Here is an 18911-nt window from a genome sequence, read left to right as displayed (position 1 = left end):
GAGCGGTAGGTCAAGGGAGTAGAAGGGTTGGTATGTGAGGAGAACAGACAATTGGGCAATTTGTGAGCAGAGGCTAGTGTATGAGAAGGGGCAGAGAGCAGAGGGAATATGGTGTGAGCACACAGTGGTGTAACGAAACTTGAGGGGGCCCCCCTAGAAGGTACATGGAGGGGCCTCCTCCAACTCAATCAGGAGCTCTGGATGCTGTGCTAAGGGGGACCTCTGGAGCTTGGGGACTTCCCCTCACTGCAGGAGCTGCGGGCCGTACGTTACGCCCATTCAATGAGGTGCAAAATCACATTTGGTACAACATAGACAGGAGTAGTGTGACACTAGGGTGACCAGGCATCCAGGATTTGCCCGGATGGTCCCGGTTTTTCAACAGTTGTCCAGGCAGATTGCGGTAAAAGTGCCTCATGTCCTGGTTTTTTGAGAGGGTAAACTTAAAACAGTGTGAGGCTCTTTTTAGGTGTTCCAAAGCATGGCTAGTAAGCAGCTGTTGTGAGTAAGCAATTTAATTAATAGGTATGATGCTGGATTTAAAAATTACATTTCATTTATTTTCTTAGTGCCTCTTCTGTGTGTGTCTATGGGGATGAGGGCTGTCATTCTTTGCCACTTTATTGTTGTAAATTTGTAGTCCTTCCTCTATTTTTGCGAAATGTCCCGGTTTTTGGGTCGCATGATCTGGTTACCATAGTAGTGTGGCAATAGTGTAATATGGAATGAAGTTGCAAAATCGCTCAAAAAAGACAGAAACTGCCGTAGAAAGTTGTCACATGAGAGTAATCAGTGTGCATGAACGTGATAGGATGGCAGCACATTCACGTGATAAAGCACCATTGGTGCAACAATAGCACAGGTTTGCAAAACGTTTATAAACACAAATGTGCAGCATCACATTTATGAGTATATTCACTCTCTGTGTAAATGATGCAGGGTGCACTATCACCTTTTGAATCTAAATCTTATGGGTGCAAAAATACACAGAGTGCAAATTTAGCAGGCGTGTAGAAACACATTTAGGAGTACAAATCCCTTTTAGGAGCAAAAACACATTTCAACAAAATTGAATTTAGTTGCAAAATCAGATTTGGATGAAAAAAGAGCTGGGTCGGATAAGACGCTTTCGGGTGGAAAAATAAAATTAAGACAAAAAATTATTTTCGGGCAATAAAACATTTAGGTGCAAAATCACTCTAGGCACAAAGTCAGCAGGAGGGATGGTACCATTTTGAGGTGCAAAGTCATCAAATACAGAGAGAAAATATTGTTATAAGAAGTTACATTAACTGTACATATGAGATGGTGGAGATAGACTATTTTCCAATCATCACTCCAAAATGTAAAGCAGCGCAATACACATATGGCTGTATACAAATTGGAAATACTCTTTAAGTAAGCAATGCTGAAGGGGACCTGACCCAAACAATTCAGTGGCTGGAGGCAGCTGACACAAAGCCAACTCTGTGGATTTTTGTTTATCGATGACGTGAACCTTAGCTATCACCAAGGACTCTCTGTAGCAAGGCCTACAATTAATGGAATGGAGTGTGCCGCAACTGAATGCACCCAGTGTGCTTCCTGCCCGAGCTAGTGACGACTCTGAATAGGTTAATGGTTGCCAGTGGGACTGGGAGAAGGAAGGGTGGGGTGAAGGTGAAGAGAGGCATCACAGAGGCTGGAAATTAAAGTGCAAAACATGTTTCCACAATTTGTGCTACAAACGCTTTGTAGGATCCTCCTCCCTTCTATGCAGCCCACCTCCACAAGGACTAAAACAATGTTCCATCTCATGGGCAGTGCTTATGTCTCAAAGTGTGACTGACCTCCCAGTTACAGCGGTATCAGATGAGTGTGCCCTACATCTAAATATTGCTGCAATCCATCTGCCTCAGTCACCATAGCCCCCAATGGCACCACCCCCACTCAACCGCAGCTCCACCCTGCACTTTTATCTTCCTAAAAATCCCTCTCCTGCATTGACCCCTACACACAATGAAAACATGCACCTGAGCCAGGTGTGCAACCCCTATTGGGCTAAAAGGGCTTCAAATCTCACCCCCCCCACCCCCACACCCCCCCTCTGTGTGTGTCAGCCCGGGTTAAGACGGCTTCCCGGGCACACACAGAGCCTCTCACGAGTACTTCACAAGTCTTTAAAAGACCATTTACTTGCTAATGAGGCTTTGTTGTTCTTTCACCCCTTCTTAGAGCCCCTGCATCTCCACTCTGGCTATCACTGGAAGAATTAGCCCTCCCCCCCCGAAATTGATGGTAGCCCCCCCCCCCCCCTCCCCGAAATGTGCTCTCTCTAGTTGTGCCTCTGCCTGAGCCTATTGTGGTAAATAAAATCTTCTTTACCGAACTGAATTTCATACGGAATCTTAAAATAAAGTAAAATAGCTCAAAATAACAAGAGGCAGAATCCGTGGTATAAGAGGTTTTCTAAATGGGCTTTATTCCACTCAAAATGGCCGACTCGAGTCGCGGCCTTCAGGTTCCGTCACCACGAGGGTTCAGGAAGTGAAGTACAATACTTTATTGACAAGAAGTAACTTTTATAGGTTATACATTTACAATGAAACGAATGCAAAAAAGGCGTAACAATTGATAAGATAAATTAACATAGTGACACGTAATCGAAACTAGGCGTAATAAGGAGCAAAAAGAAACATGATTGGCTCTGATTATCTTACATAGGTGGATCTATACGATAATACTTAACATAGATGCGCGCGCAGCAGCATGACGTGTGATTGACGTGCAACTAGGGGGTGAAGGGACTTGACATTTAGCTCTACATGTGGAGACGAGAAGTCTGGGGGGTCAAGTCAACCTAATCCCAAATCATATCTAACATCCTATGTTTAAAGAACTATGTTATCCACAAGGAAGGACTCTCGGACAGAATCTAGTCTATACTGACTGTGTGCGTGCACAAACGCCTAAGTGTCTATATGATATGCGAGAGGCAGAAAACTTTCCATGGCAGCAGGGCTATGAATCACTTGCAGGAGGACGGAAAGGCTGAGTCCTTTGCTTGTGAGCTAAAGGAAATGTTTACCTAAATCACTAGACAGGAATGCATCGGCTGGAGAGCAAAATAGATAATTCGAAGGTGAAATACAGCTTCTTGGCAGGCAGGCGAAAACTGGCCGAGGCAGGCACCGTTAGCTGCACAGGGAGTAGGACAAAGTTCATGGATACAGATGCGAGCTCAAGCTGAAGCTGTCAAAAGACAGAGAGCAAGGAAAGGCTTTGAGGACAGAATCGGGCCTACTTGCCTGAACTGTAAAAATGGAGTAACTTAGCCATATAAAGTCGGTGGCCTTTCATGCTTAGGAATCGAATATCCAGCCCATTGATGGCGGATCTGACAGAGAACATGTCGACGGTAGACACACATATGTTTGCGTCTTAGAAACTGGAACTGGAGGGAACATACATGTACTTGTAACATGCATATAGAACCGTTGGGGTCCAAGATAGGGGACATAACTGATCAGGAAAATCCACATTTCCACATTCCCTCCTTGTCCCCTACTTGCCCTTCAAGAGATATCAATCTTCATCATTCCATCGATTTGCTCATGGAGCATCATTTCTTCTTCCTTCTTCTTCCGGTATTTTGAACGAGAACTGTGATATGGAATGCATGATGTGGCACACAGACCACAAATCGCTGGTCCACATTGCAGGCATAAACAACAACTGAAGAGCATAAGAAGGCCAATACCTAGGAAGGATAGAACTCTCCATCCCCAGGCTGATATCACACTCCAAAACCACCCGGACCACGTCCAAGTGTCTGGATTCTCGTGTATCTGGCTCACAATCTTATGAAGGCGTGTTATAGCTTTATATACAGATGGCGAATTTTCTGGTATAAATATGCAGCAGCTGGATCCGATGACCCTGCAAGCTCCGCCCCTATCGGCCAGGATGACGTCAAGGACAAGACGATTCTGGAGAACAACAATTCTCATCACTGATTGTTCTTCTGTCAGATTGCCTAGGGCGGCTATAGTCTCGTTTACTACAGCTTCAAGAGTCTTGGTTAGTCTGCGTATCAGCTTACTATTTGATATTGTACCTATATAGGGAAAGATACCTTTATTGAAATCTACATACTTGTCCCATGCCGTCTCAGTATAATCGACAACTGGGAGATCTCTTCGCTCTCTATTGTGTACTAAATGAACATTTCGATAATAATCAGGGGGGGCTAGGAAAACAGGTGGCAGAAGGAATGCTATGTAACAGGTACCATCCCAATCTAGAGGCAGACGCATATATGCCGTCTGACCACATATAAAGTAAGAATGGCGAGAAGCTCTAAATGAAGATTTACCTTGATCACGATATTCTACTGTAGTAACGCATTGGCTATGGCCCATATGTATGGAACCAACTTTTCTCACACATAATTCACCCTTAACTGGAAATACAGACATAGTGGGCAGAATTAGTTCAACTTCGGTTTTGACATTCAAAATCATAAGATTAGGTGTAAAATTACCTAATTTATACACTTCATTTTCTAAATCAGTTCCTGTTCTACTGGGGTGACCCTCCTTATTAGGGTGACAGACTTTGAATAAAACTAGATTCAGATTTCCCCATATCCAATGTTGTTGATAAACTGCTGTGTCTGGGTCTATGGAATTTAATAAACTAAACCATGCTCCACAGGAGCCATTGTGTGTGAACGGATGTGGAAAGAAAGGCAGAACTCCTTTGTTATTCTGATAGGGAGGGAGTCGGCCACACACCCAACAATTGGTGGCATTACTAGTCTGATGGGAATGATGTAACATACTAATGAAGGTGTTATTGCGCAGCGCAAGTCTATAGGACAACTCATGTGGGGGTAGGTCACTAAAAGAATGTTCAGCAGTAATATTATAAACATGTCTAGAAATAGGATGATATATGTGCAAAATCACACTCGTAATGATTATTAAAACACTCAATAAAAACAGAATTAATAATGTCCTCACACAGTAGCTACGCAGTGATTTACAATACGCCTGTCGTTTCAACATTTCTCTGGTATTTTCTCTACTCAGGTCCAAGGGATACATGTCAGAGACAATTCAACCGCTTCACCTTGGAGAGGACTTAAACAATCAAATTGCTCGACTGTTTGGGCCTAAGTTTTAATTTATAGTTCTGAGAGTCATTCCTTTCAACAAAGGGAAGTTTTGAATCAGTCTGTGAGGGAGTGCAGGGCACAGTGTCTATATCCGAGGATAGTCCATGAAATTTCTTAACGTGACTGGAATGTATCCATCCTTTGCGGCCCTCCACTTTCACGGCTGTTCTTGTGGTCAGCAGGACTAGCTTCGGTGTTTTCCACCTGGGCTCCAATTGGGTTTTCCGATCGAAATTCCTCACAAACACCAGATCCCCCGGAGCAACGTCATGGGGTTTCACCTCAGTGTTGTCAGGAAAAGCTGCAGCTACCTGTGAACGACAAGATTGTAGTGCAGACATCAAGGAAGCCAGGTAATCTGTCAGCATATTACAATTAACATCAGTTATTTTACGTGGTACAGGCGTCCCCCACATATTTGGTGGTCTTCCGAAGATCACCTCATACGGGGATAGCCCTGTTCGAGAGTGTGCTACCATTCTTATGTAAAATAGTGCAACTGGTAAGGCTACTATCCAATCAACACCTTTCTCCTTACATATTTTAGACAATCTGATTTTCAAAATTTGATTATGTCGTTCCACGAGACCTGCTGCCTCGGGGTGTCGGACACAGTGGAACTTCCACTGATATCCCAACAAAAGTGAGACATGTTTCATTAATTCGGATGAGAAAGGCTGGCCGTTATCTGAATATACAACACGTGGTAAACCGTACCGTGGGAAGAATTCTCGAACTAGCTGCTTGGCAGTAGTCGGGGCAGTGTAATCTGATACTGGGTACGCCTCAGTCCATCGGGAGAGAGCGCAGACAACTACAAGAACATATTTGAATCCTCGACATCGTTCCATCTGGATATAATCCATTTGGAGCACTTCAAAAGGATGATCAGGGGTCTGGAATCCACCCTGTTCTACGGGAACACTTTTTCCCGGGTTGAACTGACAACATATCATACAGGTACGGACCTTTTGTTTAGCTGCTGCTCGTAGATGTTTATTGAACCAAATGTGTTGAATGCTATCTAGCATAGCTTTTTCTCCTAAATGCGCCGGGCTGTGAATTGTAGCTATAATGGCTTGGACCATAGAGTCAGGAAGAAACCATACAGATTTCTCCTTCGTCATCCATCCCTGATCTGTCTGGATCCCTCCTAGTTCAGTCCATTTCTTTATTTCTTCTGCTGTGGCATGTGTCTGTATGTCAACTACGTCAAGTGCGGGATCCTTAATTGTCATACACTGTGTTGGTGTCTGAACTATTGGCTTTGTCATGTCTAATGTGCGATTCTGAGCAGTCTGTTTAGCTGTTCTGTCAGCTAAATCATTGCCTTGAGAAATGATATCAGTAACCTTCGTGTGTGCTTTACATTTCATAATCGATATAGCAGTGGGTAAATGTATTGCGTCTAACAAAGCATGAATGAGGGGTCCGTGCTGAATGTGGGCACCATGGGAGGTTAAATAACCTCTCTCTCGCCACAGCACGCCGAAGTCGTGTACAACTCCGAATGCATAACGTGAGTCAGTGTATACATTAACTTTCTTATTTGTGGCTTGAATACAGGCTTGTGTTAGAGCAATAAGTTCTGCTGCTTGGGCTGACAAAGTATCTATACAATTTGTCTCAATAACTTCAGTGTCTGTTGTGACTGCATACGCGGCCACTAAATCTCCTGTACTTGTTCTCATGCACGATCCGTCTACATACAACGTCAGGTCTGGATCTAACAATGGAACGTCTGTCAAGTCTTGTCTAGGTTTCGTCTTTATTTCAATGATTTCAACACAATCATGAGCTAGTGGGTCTGTTCCAATTACAGGTAATAGTGTAGCAGGATTCAATGTATTACACCGTCGGATCTCTATGTGTGGTTGAAACAATGTCAGTTCATAACCGGTAAGTCTTGCTATGGTCAAGTGTTGTGTTTGTGTTCGGTTCACAAGAACCTCTACTGCATGTGGTACTTGTACTGTCAATGGATGTCCTAACACTATGGCATCGCTTTGTCTGATTGCTAAAGCTGTCGCTGCCACTGATTTCAGGCATGCAGGCAAAGCCTGAGCTACGGGATCTAATGTACTGGAAAAATAAGCACATGGCTTGCGTGATCCTGCTTGATCCTGAGTGAGTACTGACAAGGCAGTACCTTCGCGTTCTGTAACAAAGAGTGTAAAATGTTTGCTATAACATGGTGTTGCTAAAACAGGTGCTTGACATAAAGCTTCCTTTAGGCTTTCAAAAGCTTGTGTATGTTCCTGAGTCCAAGGGAGAACAGTCGATGTGGCTGCCTCCTGTGTGGTTAACTGAATGAGTGGTTTTGCTAGAAATGCGTACTGAGGGATCCACTGCCTACAATATGAAGTGAGGCCTATGAAAGCCCGCACCTCCTTTTGTGTCTGGGGTATTGACATGTTAGCAATTAACTGGATGCGATCTGGTGTAAGCTGCCTTCCCTCCTTGGACAGCGAATGACCAAGATAAATAACTCGCTGGACACAGAATTGCAGCTTAAAAGGAGACACCTTGTGCCCCTTGTCGGCTAGAAAATGTAAAACTGTCAGAGAAGCCTTTTCACATTCTGGCTCGCTTCTTGCGGTGATCAGCAGATCATCGACATATTGAAGCAGTGCAGTATTGACTGGCATGTGGATACTGTCAAGTTCTCGTTTCAGTGCTTGGCTGTAGATGCTGGGGCTTTCTGTGAATCCTTGGGGAGCGCGTGAGAATTTAAAGCTGCGCCCATTTAAACTGAATCCGAACAAATATTGGCTTTCCGGATCTATTGGGACGCTGAAAAAGGCATTCTTGAGATCGATTACAGTAAAGAATGTTGCTTCGGAATCAATTGCTGTCAACAATGATGATATATCAGGGACCACAGGGAATTGTGGTACAATACACTTGTTTAGTTCACGCAAATCAATAACCAATCGGTACACTGGTGGGGCAGTAGGATCAGTTCGTTTAAGAATCGGAATTATCGGTGAATTACATACATTGGAGTCTGTTTCTACAACTACTCCCTGGGCAATCAGCTCATCAATGATTTTCAGCAAAGCCACTACAGCATCATGCGGTAACTTGTATTGTCGCATTCGTGGTAGTACCACTCCTGCTTTCAATGTGACTCGATAGGGTGTAATGTTCATGCAGCCAACATCCGTAGGGCCTTGTGCCCATAGATGTACTGGTAAAGTCTGTAGTCGGGGATCCATGTCTCTACACGCATAGTGACCTTTAAAATCACGTAGAAACAACCTTACTCCTTCCGGAGAACAACATATTATGGCTCCTAGTGCTTTCAGAGTTTTAATTCCTAACAGATTTTCTGGGCATGATTTAGTAAGCAATAAATCTGTAGTTCGTGTCAAAGGTCCTATCGTAAGTGGTAGAGGCTGTGATACTTCATTAACAATAGGTTTTCCCGAAAAACCAAGGGAAACATTTTGAAAGCCTGAGAGGGGTGCCCCTGGAACTTCACTACGTTTTATGGTTGTTCGACTTGCCCCTGTATCGAGTAAGAATTTTCTATCTTGACCTAATAATTCACTATGTACATAAGGTCCTTCTTGATCTACAGGAATCTCGATAAGCGGTAAGTCAACTTCCCTCTCTAGGCTGGTTCATGCGTAACGCTGATACTCAGGGTATTCATACTGTGCAGTCTGATACATTTGTCGTGTTGTGGTTTGTGTGGCAGTAGCAGGCAACGGTGGTGCAGCTGGCACAAACTGTATGGGTTGCTGTGAGGCTGGCATGGACTGTTGTTGAACTGGCATGGACTGTCCATGCTGCATAGCTCCTTGTTCATTCTGATCTTGTCTAACTAATCGTGGTCTCTCCTTTGCAATACCTGTAGCTATATTACGTTTCAGGACTGGACAATCGTGTACATAATGGCCCAGTTGTTTACAGTAATTGCAGGTTCCCTTTACAGGAACTGCAGAATCACCAGAATGTGTCACACCCTTTTTGTGACCATCTGCTGGTACTGTCTGAGAAACTAGCATTTTCATTTTTGTATCCTTCATGCGTCTATGCTCGTGTTCTTGTTCATCCCTAATTCTATTGTGATGATACTGTAACATTTGTAGCATTTGCGACGGAGTGTTACTTTGCCAGGTACTCTCGAATTTCAATATTCTATTCTTTACTGGAGGCAATGCATTTTCCACTAATTTTGTCACAAATAAATGTGGATATGAGTCACTACTTGCTTTTATACCACTATTTATACCAAAACATTTTTCAAATCGAGCATAATAATCGCTTGTGTCTTCATCTTGCTTTTGTTTGCAGGCTGTGATTGCACCCCAATCTTCCTTTTTTGTAGTTAATAAACGTGGCAGTACCTGTACTAGTAAACCTGGTAACAGTTTAACTTTATCCCCGAGCCCTGAACCTGCAGTTCGGCCCCTTTCTTCCTCTGCTAATGCTGTCCAGTCTATCTTTTGGTCACCCACTTCCCACTCTTTTTCTTTCAGTTTTTCATAAATGCCAGCAGGCAAAAGCACCTTTAATATCGTCATAATATCAGGAAAGGTGTACTCTCCCATTAGTAACATGTCCTTAATTTCTCGGTGGAAACCCGCTGGGTCTTTGTCATGACTAGGTACTACTTTCTTCATTTTTAATAATTCCATTTTTGATATGGGTGTGTAAACAAATACACGGTGAAACTCATTGTCTTCGCCTTTTATTGGGTGCACTTCTCGTAGGGGATTTTGTCTATCCATATAGTACGGCGCTCTTTCTCTGCGGGGCAGCGAGAGAGAATCCGGACTTACAAAAAGGACATACTGCTTACGTGACACTAATATCTCTTTAATTAGCTTGTTACTAGAACCTCTCCATCTGTTCGTGAGTAGTTCCGTTAATATATCAGGTAAAGGACCAGGGTCAGCATGTTGGCTCTTATATAATATGAGGAGTTGCTGAATCATATAGATTCCAGCTAAACGTTGTTCATCTGTACTGAGATTAAAAAACGTGTGTGCTACGGTCTCATCACCGTATTTTTCAGGACTGTCAATCCAGTGAACGGCTGATCTAGCTAATTCTTGCTCATCCATGGAATCGAGGAGGTGGTAACCCCTTCGTTCTCGTAGTATTTTATCTGCGGCTTGAAACGAATGTTCAGGAGACTTCAGATTTATTATAGGCGTCGGATACGTTCTGCTATTATTTGGGCATACAGAGTGTATGGGATCAGAAAAACATCTAGCATTATCACAGGATCTTCCTCTGCCTACATAGGCTATGGTCTCTGACTGTCTTGCGGAATTCCCTGATTCGGACACTTCATCTTGCTCAAACTCGTCTGTTCCCAATCTTTCTTCATGAATACGCTCTATTTCTTTACGGATTTTTCGGCACATGGCTATTATACAATTTTGCTTATCGTGTCTCCCTTCTGATATATTCTGACTCCATCTTGTAAGAATAAGCATTGTATTCGGGTCTACCCCCGGGCGGTCTTGATTTCTGATCACACAGTTTATGAGGAAACGTAACAGTTCCCCCTGTATCTCTACTTTCTGGAATTCCATAGCTCTGTTAATACATCCTGGATCTCGTCCTGTTTGAACAAAATGATATATGTTATCTAGATGCGTAATCATTCCTGGTAACCTTGCTAAATACTCTGCGGCTCGCCTGATACGTAATGATGCCAGGACCATTTCGTCCTCTTTACCAACCACCGGGTCATATCTACAATTTACAAGGAGTTCCTTAAGCGTACGTCCACTTACGAATTTAGGTGTACGTGAATGCGCTGACTCTTGAAAAACAAGTTTATTTATTCTGGGTGGTGTAAAGGTAATGCTAGCACCTCCCGTGGCCCCATCTGGGGCGTCGGGTGTGAATGGGTTCGTTGAACGTGACACAGCAACTATGGGTGTCGATACCCCTGTAGGATCGACTGCGGAGACAGATGCGGAAACAGATGTGCTTGCCGAAGCTTGTGTCGGGACTTGCTGTTGCACGGGGACAGATACCTGATCCTGACGTTGAACCCCTACACCAGACGGTCTGTGTGGTGCGGCGTTAGCATACTCGGGAGCTGCGTCGTCTAGATATGAGGAAAGAAAAACATCTTCTGCGGTTCTGGGATGCCCTTTTGGATGTACCTTAATTGGAAATAATGGGGGTGGCAAGTCTTTTGGCATCTCTGGAGCAGCCTTAGGTAGTCCTTCGGCTAGAAGGGGATACATACCATTCATAAGAGCATTTCTTTGTCTATTTACTTGTTCTGATTTCACTCGGATACCTTCCTCAATTAATAGATTTTCTTGAACTTTATTTGAACTTTCTTTACTCCTCTCTTCTTGTCTACGTGCTTTTTCTGTACGTCTATGAGATTCTTTACGCCATAACTCAACAGCGTCTTTCTGTGACTGTCTGACCTTTCTTTTCCATAACTCTTCCTCTACTTTCATGATGCATTCTGCATCCCAGGTTCCCGCTACGGGCCACCTTTGACTTTCCGGCAATCCCTTGGTATAATCTACCCATAGATCAAGAAACAATATGGCATCTAAGCCATGCTTATGGTACATAAAATGCCCTGGAGTGTCCCTAGGAGGAATAGGAACTGCTTCTTCAAGCACCCCTTTTCTGGTAGTAATCTGTCTTAACTTCGAGAAGAGCGGCATATTGACAACTGATCTGATACTTACTCTTGAACTCACCTTATACGAAAAACACAATAATGAACAGTGAACAATGAACACTCATTCATACCACAATATTTGAACACTTTAAACATTAAACATTAAACATTTTAACAACGACCGACAATGATGACAGTCTGCCTAACTAATCACCACGCTGAATTCTTGACAATAACTGCATACTTCGGAATACTTGATATACTGCTAAACAGTACATATACACTGCTAAACAGTGCAGACCGGATTTGTGTACCCAAATCCGTCTTGACCGGCACAACCTATGTGCGCGTCAACACGCCTCCCCGGCGATGGTACTCACCGAGTAGCTCCTTGAAACGGAAGGCCTCAGAGAATGGACAGGACTCGATGACTGCGGACAGCGGACCCTCTGGACATCGGGATTTCGAGAAACCTGGTGGGCCTCTGTATACCTCGGATCTTGCTCTCTCAGCTAGGCTCTGGTCGGGATACTTCGCACTTCTCACCGCCTCGTCTGGGTTGATCGCAGCCTCAGTCGCCCCCGCTTGACCGGAGGGAGCTTACAGGAAATCCTGCTGGTACGCGTTTATGGTCCGTCCAGTTGTGGCAGGAGACCGGGCCTGCAACGCACCGCCGGCGCGTGAGATGAGAAAGTGTCCCTATTCGGGCGCCATTATGTGGTAAATAAAATCTTCTTTACCGAACTGAATTTCATACGGAATCTTAAAATAAAGTAAAATAGCTCAAAATAACAAGAGGCAGAATCCGTGGTATAAGAGGTTTTCTAAATGGGCTTTATTCCACTCAAAATGGCCGACTCGAGTCGCGGCCTTCAGGTTCCGTCACCACGAGGGTTCAGGAAGTGAAGTACAATACTTTATTGACAAGAAGTAACTTTTATAGGTTATACATTTACAATGAAACGAATGCAAAAAAGGCGTAACAATTGATAAGATAAATTAACATAGTGACACGTAATCGAAACTAGGCGTAATAAGGAGCAAAAAGAAACATGATTGGCTCTGATTATCTTACATAGGTGGATCTATACGATAATACTTAACATAGATGCGCGCGCAGCAGCATGACGTGTGATTGACGTGCAACTAGGGGGTGAAGGGACTTGACATTTAGCTCTACATGTGGAGACGAGAAGTCTGGGGGGTCAAGTCAACCTAATCCCAAATCATATCTAACATCCTATGTTTAAAGAACTATGTTATCCACAAGGAAGGACTCTCGGACAGAATCTAGTCTATACTGACTGTGTGCGTGCACAAACGCCTAAGTGTCTATATGATATGCGAGAGGCAGAAAACTTTCCATGGCAGCAGGGCTATGAATCACTTGCAGGAGGACGGAAAGGCTGAGTCCTTTGCTTGTGAGCTAAAGGAAATGTTTACCTAAATCACTAGACAGGAATGCATCGGCTGGAGAGCAAAATAGATAATTCGAAGGTGAAATACAGCTTCTTGGCAGGCAGGCGAAAACTGGCCGAGGCAGGCACCGTTAGCTGCACAGGGAGTAGGACAAAGTTCATGGATACAGATGCGAGCTCAAGCTGAAGCTGTCAAAAGACAGAGAGCAAGGAAAGGCTTTGAGGACAGAATCGGGCCTACTTGCCTGAACTGTAAAAATGGAGTAACTTAGCCATATAAAGTCGGTGGCCTTTCATGCTTAGGAATCGAATATCCAGCCCATTGATGGCGGATCTGACAGAGAACATGTCGACGGTAGACACACATATGTTTGCGTCTTAGAAACTGGAACTGGAGGGAACATACATGTACTTGTAACATGCATATAGAACCGTTGGGGTCCAAGATAGGGGACATAACTGATCAGGAAAATCCACATTTCCACACTATGAGGGGTTATCTTATCTGCGTGGCCCCTGCCGCCATGTTAATGAGTTTGTACCATTCCAGAAATGAACAGATCCCCGCGCACTCCATTTTACAAGAACGAGATAGCGGCCCCTCCCATAATAGGAAATACAATGGAAGCAGTGGTCGAAGTGGGGGGAAAAAGGTAGGGGAATTGTGGGCGGAGATTTAGAGGGCCGAAGTAACGCTTAGATTGGGTCAGTGGGCGGAGTCAGAGGTGTAGCAGAAAGAGCAAAATATCCCAATGTTTAGTATTTGTTTCCCAATTTACTAACCGGTTACAGCTTATTATGTTATTTAATTTAACCAATAGATACACATGTTTATTTAAGATTTAATATGAGTTATTAACATTAAAATACACTCACAAAGTGGGATATGCTTCCAATCACAGAATGTCCCAAATATCCTTAAAAGTGGAATCGCAAGCCATTTCTCTCCCAGCCATGGAGTTTTTGTCATCAGCACTCCTCCTCCCTTTTTCCACAAGAGCATTTCAAACATGAACGGCAAAATATCCTAGTTTGCAAATGTTTTCCACATAATTATGGCTCTGCCATATTTGACACATAATACAATATCTGCTGCATAATCTGACGATTTAACTAATAAATTGTTTATAGCGCAAACGGATCAATGGTTACTAAAAAACTTGACTTGTGCTGCTGTGAAGTGGAGGCCCTTTTGCAAAGGTTGACTGGTCACCTTTCTCACTGCTGCAGTTGCATGTTCCACTGGTACTAATAAGGAAAAATATTTGCAGAGATTGCTAGCATGTGTACAAATGTCAAAATAACAAAGTATCAGAAAATGTACAGCTCCACTAATACCAGTGTAGGGTGTCAGAGCACTTTCATCATACATATTACACAGAGACAATCATTCATACGTGTGTAAATCACTGTATAGGAAATGTTATAGAAGACAAAGGACTACAAGGTGTAGGAGTCACATGACAACCACACTAGTAGGCAGCATAGTTTAATAGTGATTGGTCTGGAGAAACACAAACTCAGAATTCAAAACATAATACCATGGTTGGGCATTCTCTTTAATAATCAGAATTGATTTCTACGCAAATTAACCCTTTTTTGCAACATTAGGATAATCAAAGAATGGGGGAAAAAACCATAACACTCTAATTTATACCTTGCAGTTTGCATGCAGCTCTTACATGACAGTTAATAGCTCACGGTTCTATGTTAGGATTTTAACTTATTAACTGCAAGTAACAATAGGGTCTCTCTGACAAAGCAGTAACCCACTCACCTATTTACATTATGTGCATTTTTTTGATCTGCATGGCACATGTTCTTAGAAGCAGGCACATTAACCCTCTGCGCTTCCTTTTTATGAGTCAAAACTTCCACTAGACAAAACACCATCTCTCTCTACTAAGAACATTAATCACTGGAGTTATCATGAAGTTTTTATTGTTGCCGAAAATTGTTGGAGGCCAGGAAGGAGGCAGCAAGTGCTTTAAAGACCATATTATACTTATAAACACGATGCTCCCACCCGAAGTCAGTGCCTGGTGCGGTCGCACTGCCCTAGAGCCATCCTGCTCCAGGGTCCTGTGACCTCAGTGACAGTCACTGTCACTCTAGGGTGTGCTGCTTCATAGGCCTGCCCCCAAGACTGGAGGTGAACTTCTTGGATCGTGGTGGACAGGCCTAGAAGGTTATCCCGCACTTGCCACCGCTAGGGTTCACCTGCTGGTGCTAAGACAACAGGGCTTCTAAGGTCTTGCAGGCCTTCTAAGGTCTAGCATGGGAATGTGCTCCCTCAGGAAAGTGGTCTGGGACACTGGTCATAAAGGCTGAACCTGGTTTCCCAGCTCCAAATTCAGTAGCTCTGACCATAGCGCCACATCCTCTCCCCCACTCAACACCATACTGCCCCACTGAGAGAAACTTGCACTGCACTGACCCGCTATAAGCACCTGGATGTGACTCAATTAAAATTAAGCAATAGACAAAAGCAATATGCTGCCTAAAAAAAATAACCTAGAAAAAGCTAACACTCATAGGGTATGCAAGATTAAGTCAAGCATGTGAAATGTAAGCAGGAACAACATGGTTACCTTTTTCATTTTACACCATTATTCGGAAATTAGTGAGTGATTTTGCCTAAAAAGTTAAGGCAATGACTAAAGGGCCCGGAAAGGACCCGTTTCAGTGTCAGAGGGGCGGGCAGCTGCCAGCGGCAGGAGAACTGGACACTCTTCTCGTCTTCTCACAGGGCACGGAGGAAAAGACAGAGTGCAAAGTGGTTGCTGTCTGACGGCTGCGAGGGGCCCCTGGAGCACAGGGGCCCCCGCACCGCACCGCGGGGGCTGTGGGGGGCCTGTGTTACGCCCCTGTGAGCACAGGTGCTTATCTTTGAGCAGAAAGGACAGGGGGCTGGTGAAGGCAGAGCGTGAGGAGACGGGGCATGGTGTGAGCAGTGCACCGTGTGTCAGCAGAGAGGGCCATGTCTGAGCAGGAGCAGCTTAGAGAAAACTGTGAACAAACTTCAAAGGAGGTGTGTGGACAGAACTTAGGGACAAGATGAGGCGGTGAGTGCGCAGAAGAGGTCGGGAACAGAGAGCACTGGCGCACTACCGATAATTCTACGAATGTGACCAGCTATTGCTTTGCTGTTTCTCCCCCATCCCCTTGGACAGGTCGTAACTCACAACACAGAACTGATCTACAGGGAAATGTGGCTGTGCCAGAAGGGCTGGTCTGACAGGTCACGGTTTTTGGCTGTGAGTGGGCCTGTTTTATGGGCTAGTGTGCCGGTTTTTACTGTTGAATTCGCTGAAATTACCACACCACCTACAAAACACGACTTTACAAGTTCAAAACTGCCCCGATTTGCAGATGTGGGTCACTTCTATAACAGTGGTTCACTAATGGGAGACACTTTTATGTTGGCGCCTGGGTCTATTTTCTGTCCCAGTCCGACCATGCTGGCTCCATACACGGGAGTGCAACAGGGCAACATGTTATGTGTGTGGAGCACACCCTGAATCCGTTTATTGGCTCGTCGTCTGAGGAGCTTGCAATGAACACTAGGCCTCTTTTAAAGTCGGGTCTCTGGTAAGCTGCCTAATATGCAAATGTAACCGCTGGTCATTAATTGGCCAACAAATCCCCTGAATCCATAAAGCCAGCCATGCACATACAGCCAGGTGTTTTGCTCTTTATCAGAGAGGGTCGGTTTGAGTGCCCTGCTGCAGGCTGCTCTCGCTATAGGACAGTTGTGCACGTGCTCCCAGCGTGCATGAACGTCCTGCACAGACCTGGCTGTAACCAGCTGGCATGTGGCACCCCTTCCCCAGCCTACAGCTGGTCCCATCTTTAGCATCGCGCCGGCGTCTCACCGTTACAGAACAGATCTCAGTGAGCACGCGCGGTCTCCAACCTCTGAAGCGTGCCTTGTTAATGTCCCCGGGTCTCTGCAGCTGCACTGCTTACGCTACGCGTTATTTTCCATCCCACTCTGGTTTGTGATGATCCGTGTTCTTCGTCTGAATCTGTCGCCATCCGCGGGGTGCCCGTTCTACTATGTTACACGTTTTCGAAAGTGCGCCTGGGAGAGCAGTGGAGCGATGAGGCCTTGGGACAAGTTATTTGAGATCGGTCCCAGAATGCATGGCACATAACGGTACATTACGGAGCGGGTGTACCGACAAGAGATGGAATGCATATCCCCCACTTCCATCAACACGGCGAAAGCAGCGCTAGGAGAAGCTAAAATGAAATGTGCAAAACAACTAAGGATGTGGGAGAGTGCTCAGTCCTATGCAGAGAAGCGATGCCAGGAAGGAAGACCTAGGGCTGTGGGGTTTCCACGGTGCACCACACTATTCACCAAGAATGGTCCATTTTATACACATAACAGTTTGGACTGTCCTTTTCTCTACATACCGTTTTGTGAGGGCTAATGGTGAAGAAGACACAGACTGCTAAACCCGTCCCCACAAAGCTGTCCACAGCGGGTGCCTCTCTGGACCCCAGAAACCCATGTGCGCCCAGCCCGTCCCCTCCTCACCTCAGTTGCTCGGGACCAAGCAGCCGCCGTCCAGTGTAGACCCCCCCGGGCGCCCCCTGCCGATCAGCGGTCGCTCCTCCTCCTCCGCCGCCGTTCCTTCCGTTCAGCAGCCCCGATGCCCCCTAAGCAGCCCGTCTCGGCGAGGCGCAGTCCAGCAGCCGCTGAGCTGTCGCGGGGCCAGCGGTGACGCGCGGGGCTCCTCCTCGACGCCCGGCTCGGGCTCCCCCGCCCTCGCCGCTCCCGGGCTCCGAGCCCCCGCCGTGCCTGGCCACTTCTCAGTCCAACAACAGGCGAGGGCGGGGATGCACATCCCGACCGGACGTGGGAAACCACTGGACGCGGCGCTGCTGGGATGAAGATATCCAGCCCGGGGGACCGACCGAGAACAAAAATAGCCAACAATATGAGGAAATCGGACGCCTCGACTGCTACCATCAGCTGGGGACCTTGAGACGGTCTAAATGAGGCTCTGGCCCCTATCACATTTATCCTGCCGAACTCACTCGCTTTTTTGTCTGTCTTATGTCTGAGTATCAGGATTTCACTCAATATTAAAAAAACAAAAAAGCCATTTTCCAGTTAATTTAGTTTCAGAGTAATGATAGCCTGTAAGTCGAACAGGCGCTTCAGATTGGATCACAACCAGCGTGTAGGGAATACCAGGGCTACTGGAATGATGCGATTCTACAACCTTACATTGGCGATTCCCGTATAATTATGGGTTTGTTACACTTGAGTTTCATCGAATAACACGAGACTTGAATCTAATACTGGGTTATGTAGATTTATTCTATTCTTAATAAAGCACGGGCAGCACACGGCGATTGTTTCAGATCCCATCTCAACTGCCGTGATCCGTAACAATCAATTGGAATCCACTTTGGAAGAAAACAACTTGACACACAAGCCATTTTCGTACCCGTAATTTGCAGATTTGAAGAAAAAGAAAGGTTTCTAATTCAAACGGATCAAAAGTTACTAAAACTGTTGCCACTCAAGTAGCCACGCAATCGCAGGACCTTTGCAAAGGGTAACTGATCACTTTTCATTTGCTGATTACTGTATTTAAGTATTCAACTTCAACTATTCAGAAGAAACCTTTGTCTAGACTGTGTGAACGTGTACAGCAAGCATTGGCAATGCTCATAAGTCTGGCTTATGACTGTAAAGTGC

General features: G+C 45.0%; 1 protein-coding gene across 1 annotated transcript in view; it reads right to left on the bottom strand.

Moving 5' to 3' along the window:
• The window catches only part of LOC146834661 (volume-regulated anion channel subunit LRRC8C), a 234336-nt gene extending 216365 nt beyond the window's left edge, over window positions 1-17971 (bottom strand). Inside the window, exon 1 of the mRNA XM_085602147.1 lies at window positions 17739-17971. The gene's annotated coding sequence lies outside the window, so the exon portion shown is untranslated. The remainder of the gene's footprint in view (window positions 1-17738) is intronic.
• Window positions 17972-18911: the final 940 nt, after the last annotated feature.

The sequence above is a fragment of the Triturus cristatus genome, chromosome 4_2 (genome assembly GCF_964204655.1).
Source record: "Triturus cristatus chromosome 4_2, aTriCri1.1, whole genome shotgun sequence".
Taxonomy (NCBI): Eukaryota; Metazoa; Chordata; class Amphibia; order Caudata; family Salamandridae; genus Triturus; species Triturus cristatus.
This window is presented reverse-complemented; position numbering and strand designations above follow the sequence as displayed.